This window comes from Otolemur garnettii, unplaced genomic scaffold (genome assembly GCF_000181295.1).
Source record: "Otolemur garnettii isolate 467f Iridium unplaced genomic scaffold, OtoGar3 scaffold00001, whole genome shotgun sequence".
NCBI lineage: Eukaryota > Metazoa > Chordata > Mammalia > Primates > Galagidae > Otolemur > Otolemur garnettii.
Genome location: NW_003852396.1, coordinates 15,578,153 through 15,585,429, shown reverse-complemented (window position 1 = coordinate 15,585,429; position 7,277 = coordinate 15,578,153). Strand labels below are relative to the sequence as shown.

The 7,277-nt window shown below is 42.4% G+C and overlaps 1 pseudogene; it reads left to right on the top strand.

The window, feature by feature from the left end:
• The first annotated feature begins 528 nt into the window (after positions 1–528).
• Positions 529–2,106, top strand: LOC100961141 (annotated as a pseudogene).
• Positions 2,107–7,277: the final 5,171 nt, after the last annotated feature.

The window sequence follows — 7,277 nt, the reverse complement described above, 5'->3', positions numbered from 1 at the left end:
TTTGCTACTGTCCTGTTAGTCAGTGCAAGTCCCATAGCTAAGGCCGGAGTCAGAGTGGGAGGAGACTAATTGAATAGATACTGGCCAGCTACTAATGAGGACCATTAAGTCACTCCATCTCCTCAACAAATATTCACAGAGCCAGGATTTGAGCTGGATTCTTCAGATCCAAAGTGTGTGCTTTTTCTACTAGACTCTCTTGCTTTGATAATAAGATCAACAACAATATACATCGGTAAGGATTTCACATTAATAAAATGCTTTTATGTAGATTATTTTAACTGAGGCTTAGAACAACCCTGTGATGCTGGCAGGACTAACATCTTTATTCAAAGAAAAAAAGAAGAAAGCTTTCTGGATGCCCCAACACAGAAGAGGAGGAAGAGTAGTGGGCCAGTGATTAAGTCCTAAAATGATGCCCATGCCAGTTTGCTATTAAAAGAGGGAAATGACAGCTCCCAAGGCATTCCCTAGCTCGTGAATAACATCAGTGCCTGCTAGGTGATTGCCAAATCTGTAAGAATCACCCTGGGTCCCCACGGCATGGATGAGTTTATTGTGGGTGGCTAACAATTTCTAATGATGGGGCTACAATTCTGAAACTCTCAATGTCTTTCATCAGGCAGCAAAGACTTTGGTGGACCTTACTAAATCCCAAGTGGAGGTTGGTGATGGCAGTGACCTTGCTGGCTGCCGAGTTTCTGAAGCAGGTGAAACTATACATGGAGGAAGGTTTGCACCCCTGGATCGTCATTTGAGCTTTCCATACAGCCACCCAGCCTGCAGTTAATAAGATCTAAGAGATCACTGTGACCCTGAAGAAGACAGATAAAGTGGAGCAGAGGAAGCTGCTAAGAAAGTGTGCCACAACTGCTCTGAGTTCCACGCTCATCTGCCAGCAGAAAGCCTTCTTTGCTAAGATGGTGGTCTGATAATGCTTGATGATATGCTGTAGCTTAAAATGATTTGAATCCAGAAGGGACAGAGTGGAGCAGTCCTAGAGGATTCTCAGCTGGTAGCTGGTATTGCATTCAAGAAGATGTTCTCTTATACTGGGTTTGAAATGTATATGACAATCCCGTGATTGCCCTTTGAAATGTTGAGCGCCAGTTAAAAGCTGAGAAAGATAATGCTGAGATCAGAGTCCACACAGGTGAAGTTTATCAGGAGATTGTTGATGTTCAGTGGAACATTCTCCAAGACAAGTTAGGGAAGACCCATCATTCTGGAGCCAAAGTTGTCTAGTCCATACTCCCCATTGGATATGCGGCACCCAGTACTTTGCTGGCAGGAACATCTTGTGTGCTGTCTGAGTACCCGAGGAAGATCTGAGAGAACGATAATGACCTGTGGAGGCTCAATCCAGGCCCATGTGAATGCTCTGTCAGCAGATGTGCCTGGGTCACTCCCAGGTGTTTGAAGACACCCAATTGGAGGGGAAAGGTACAATTTTTTCACTGGCTGTCAAGATATGCACCTTCCTCCTCTGTGGCTGTTGCTGAGCAGTTTATGGAGGAAATGGCATGGTCCCTGCATGATACCATCATGATGGTCAGAAGGTCCATCAAGAATGATCCAGTAGTGGTGGGGCCACTGACATGGAGCTTTCCAAGTACCTGCAGGTTTACTCAAGGACCACTATTTTAGGAAAGCAGCAGTTGTTGATTGGGGCGTATGCCAAGGCCTTGGAGATTATCCCACGCCAGCTGTGTGATAATGCTGGCTTTGATGCCACAAACATCCTCAATAAGCTGTGCACTCAACATACTCAGGTGAGTAATAGTATGGGGTGGACATCAACAACAAGGACACTGCTGACAACTCAAGGCCTTTGGGTGGGAGCCAGCTCTGGTATGGATCAATGGCCTGACAGCAGCCTCAGAGGCAGTGTGCCTTATTGTGTCAGTAGATGAAACCATCAAGAAGCCCCACTTGACTGTGGACACTCACCCAGCAGCTGGCCAGGGCTTAGGTCATGACCACCCCTTTTGTGAGGCTCCCATCCATCACATGACTGGCTGGCTGCAGGATGTACTTGCTTTCCCTGCCTTGGTTAATTGGTGCTATAAAGAGAGGATAGTAATTGACCCACTCTATTCTCAGTAGAGGTTATTCAAATAAAACTTAAGACTTAGGAAAATAAAAGCAAAGAAATATTTGGAAATATAAAGGGCTAATTTCCTTAGTAAACAAAGAGTGCTTAGGCATCAATAAGAAAAAGATAACTCAGTAGGCATTAGGTAAAGGCCACAGACAGGCAGTCCTCAAGAGACAGATATAAATGGACAACAATATATGAAAAGATGCATAGTTATTTCTCATGAAAGAAGCACAAAATGTAAAAAGCAAGATATCATTTCATTCCACTGGATCAATGGAGACTTTTAGGTCTTATGATACCCAGTGTTACTTAGGGCCAGAAATAGGGGCCAGAAATAGGAAGACTTCTATGCAGTTGGTGGCAGAATAAATTGGTGTGATGTATTTGGAGGGTAATTTTGGCAAAGGTAATAAAAATATACATATGAAATTTGACTTAACTATTTTTATTTTTAGGAATTTACCCTAAAGATAGACATACATGATCTGCAAAGATATCCACAGGGATGTTTATTGCAGGCTTGTTTGGGATAACCAAATAATGTAAACACTCTCAGTCACTTTAGAGAATGGGTTATAAATTTTCTTTCAGCTTTGTCCAAACTGGAGGGTGGGTGTCAAGGAGAATGAAGCAGATCTTTATGTCCTTCTGTGGGACGGTCTCTAAGATATAGTGTGAGATGGACAAGCAATAAGTCTTTGAATGAGATATGTGATCTTCATTTGTATGAAATCGTGGTAATACATCCATGTTGTGTCAACACAGATAATATCTCAAAGGATATCTAAGCATGTTAATAGAGGCTAATTCTGAGAAAGAACTGGAGGGGTGGTGGAAGAAGAGGATAGATATACTTTTGACTTCATCCTCTTCTTTAGTACTTGAATTCTTCTCCCAGAATTTTGTACTACTTTTATCCAAGAAAACAAAAACAGAACAGAGTTTATTGAGGTGAGGAGAGATTATCGTATTTGACTATTATTTTCTACTAGCATGCCTTACTTTTGCAGTTGGTCAATTTGTTCAATTAGCAATTCTGTTTTTACTGTCCTCATCTCCATCTATTAAAAAAGACTTCATTTTTGCTCAGTGTTAATCCTTAAGAAGGCTTAGGGATTGTTTCCAAGGAAACCATCTATAACCAGATGTTATTGGCACAAGATCCTGTGACCACAAATAGGGTCTTGTTTCTTAGCAACTCACTTGAATTTTCTTATTGTGATTAACAACATACATTTCCTTAAAATGGAAGGAAATTCCTTTCCTCTTCATAGCAAGGATATGGAAGGATTTTTTCCTTGTTCATGAGATTCACCTCTGAGAAAAGGCTTTGGTGAATGTGAAGTAAAATCCAAAAACATCCCCCCACCCACAGTACCCTGTTTGTCAAGAGCATAAATCAGTCACCTACTTTCTATCTACTTTTAGTAGCCCTAGTGCAGATCTCTGCCTTTAGCTCCATAAGTGTGTGAGGGGTGACTATGAATTCCTGATCTGCCTATCCTTCAGGTTTATTATCAAGACTGACTAAACTCAGGTAGGGACAGGACATTCATAGGGCTGGTACCACCTCAAAATGCAGACAATACTGGACTCTTTCCCACCAACTGTTGACGGGGCCCTGTGGTCCTGTTCATTGACCCCAAAAGGCACAGTGTCATGCTGAAGCTATCCTTGAGGATGAAACTGGTCTTCTTATCCTGGGTGAAGAGGTGTGAAAACATAAGTGGTTGGACAATTAAGTTTGCAAACTCATCTTAGAAAAAGTGTTACATACCACATTGCTGAATCTCACTACGATCACCTTTAAGGTTCTCCCTTCCGGAAGTAATGCACTGATGCCAGTGCCTAGTCCACCTTTCAAAGAGATTTTGGGACACTTTTTCTGGAATAGCCATCAGAGCTGTTGTCATACAAGGTATGACAATTAAGTTTACTAACTCATCCTAGGAAAAGTGCTACCTACCTCACTGCTGAATATTACCATGATCACCAGATGACCAAGGGAGTACCTTGAAGATGACCTTAATGATATTCAGCAATGAGGTATGTAGCACTTATTCTAGGATGAGATTGTGAACTTTTCAGACCCCATATACACTAGGATAAGCATAAAAAGTTAGGAGATTGCAATGTTATGTATTTCCTGAAAAGATCTCCCAAGAAGCACAGACATTACTTCTCTGGTATTCCTGGGGGAAAAAAGTACATTCTGAATCCATTCATGAGGAAACATCAGGCAAACCTGAACTGAAGGACATTCTACAGAATAACTTCAAAAGGTCATGACAGAACAATAAAGATGGAAGAGCTGAACACAGTTAGAGACTCATGAAAGCCTTGTATCATCTCTACAACATTTCTGTTTCATAGAAATATTCCAGGAGAGCAATATTTTGTTATCAGTTATTGAAACCCTCTTAAAATTCATTTCTTGGACTATTCTCTATGAGACTGTCAGGTATGGATGTAGGGTATTCTGGGGATGGGGTGTACAGGGACAGAGATGTGGAGAAGGGGCTGTCACCCGAGGAAAGGGCTGTATGGTGCATGCTGGCATCTCTGGGCAGACAGAGGAAACTGGGGATCTCTCCCATGTGGGGGAGGGAGTCAGGAGCCCCAAGGTTGAATGGAAAAGTGTGTTGTGGCTCAGGCTCACCTACTTGGTCCTATGTCCCAGCTCTCCTAGGTGACTTGAGCAGGATATCCCCTTAGTCATTCAGCTAGCGTCAAATGCCTTTCAAGTGCCAGCTGCTGTCCTAGGTGCTAGGGTTGCAGCTGTGAGCAGGACTAATAGCCCTGTCCTTGAGAAATTTCAAACGTATCAGAGAGGAGAGTTTGGAAGACAGAAAGGCAGAGCATCAGGGAGAGTGCAGAGACTTGGGCATGCACATGAGGAGAGGCAGGGAAGGCTTTCTGAAGAAGTGACAAGTCCTAAGATCTATGGGCTGGCTATGGGTTCAGCAAGTCCCAGGATTGAGGGCTTCTCTACCTGCAAACAACAGAGTTGGAGTGATGATCAAAGTCCCTTCAACTCTCACAGCCTGGTGCTTACCCAGGGGACACATCATGAGCAGGCAAACTAGTGACAAAGGCTCTTTATGATCAAAGTCTAGCCACTCTCTTCTGAGCTCTCTTTTTGACTGGGCCCCAACCCCAGTCTATGCCGACTTGAACACAATATCCCTAAGGTGACCCTACCTACCCTTACAGTGCCTGCCTAAGAAAACTCAAGAAAACTCATTTATTCCAGCCAACTTCCAGGGATAGGGTCTCTATCTCCCAGTTACTGTGGGAGGAAAGAATCTTAAGTTTTTCACCAGCCAGCACCCACAGTTGGCATAATTGCATTTATATTGATGTGCCCTTTGTAATTTTTTCTTTCCTTTCTCTACTCAGCTCCTGCTGTACCCTCCCCATTACCTTATTTTCCTTCTAAAATGATCAGTTATGTCTGTACAAAAGAAAGTTGAGGCCAGTTCATACTAGACTATCTACCCTGTCACAATGGTTATTACTGATTATTGTCTGTTCTTATCACTTCACCTAGCATCTGGCTTTGTTTATCTTTGACTCTGGAAGAGTAGCCTACAAGCTATGAGCATCTGGGTGCCTTGGTATCCATCAGTATGTTTCTATAGGGAATGAAGAGCACCACTTGAAGAATGGGAAGAGCCAGTTGTTGGTTAAGCAAAGGACTGTGGAAGAGCTTCTGTATTTGCAGAGTTCATAATGTACCATCCTTCCTCTTGGTCTGCGTCTTTGCCATCTCTTTTTGCTTCTCCCTTTTTCCCAAGTAATTACTTATTTTTCTACATGACTCACTTTTGGGAGTCTTTCTACACTATCTCTCTCTCCCATCTTGCACTACTCTCTCTAGAACTTTTTGCTAGGTCCCTCTTACTTTCTCATCCTTCCCACTACCTCTGTGAAGATGGAAGGAGCCTGAGTTTTCTCCTCTCTGACTCCCACTTTTGTGAGGGCATACTCCCCACTATGCTGCATTTAGTCAGTTACTTCTTTGTTCTTCCTATTAGAACTGGGCCATCTTGATGGCAAGCAAGGCCTGTGTCATATTCAACTTTGTTTCCCCAGCACCAAGTCTGGTGCCTGATACATATTAATTTTCCACTAAATGTTTGTTGCATGATTTGTAATTCTTTTGAAATTATTATGCATATGGTCCAAACTCACAGTGGCATAGCTGATAAAGAATCACAGTCCAGTAATCCAAATAGCCTGAGCTATTTATTTGCATTTCTCAAATGCAGTGAAGATAACAACATTTCTTAAAACTTCTTTTTCTAAAATTTTATGGACTAAAGCTCATCAGCAGTTCTTCACTGGCTTGGGAGGAAAAGTACATAGAATCACATATGGAATGTTTTTATGGGCTGGTCCTGGAAATGCCACACATTGCTACTGATCCACATTCCTAATGCCAGAACTTAGCATGTACTCTTCCTCCTGTTGCAGGAGACTGGGAAACGTGCTCCAGTTGTATCCCAGGCACTGCAAACTGCTAAATCAGGGCATATGCATTAGGATAATGACTTGCAGCCTGGATGAGTATGCTGTGGACAGCAGGGAGGATGGGTGGTTCAGAGATCTGGAAGCCCAGGAGGCCTGAAGGAGCAGGCAGGAAGGCAAATGTCAAGTGGAGCGGGGCGAGGATGTTGGGCTCAGTCTTCAAAGACTTGAAAGGCACAGAGGCAACTTGGATTCTCTTGAAATAACAGAGAGCTCTTGATGATTCTTAAACAGAGAAGTGCCTTGTTCACGACTGCTTTAGAAGGATAACTCAGGAGGATAGGGGAAGAAAGGGAAAGAAAAATCTGAAAGAAGGAGAAATGTTCAGGAGGTTGTTACAGTGGTCATCGCTATCATCCCCCCAAGCCCTGTGGCCCACCCAAAAAAGTCTAAAGTAAAAACTAGGCATATAGCGTGAGGAAGAAGTGAGAGAGCATGGCTGACACAATATACTGTTCAGCCCATGCTGCCCAAGTGGTATTACATTTATTTTTTTTTATTATTATTTTTCCATTTTTTTAATTTTTTATTTTATTTAATTTATTTATTTATTTTATTAATTGATAGCTGTATACATTTATGCATGCATGGGGTACAGTGTAGTGTTTTCATATACAATTTGAAATACTTTCATCAAGCTGGTTCA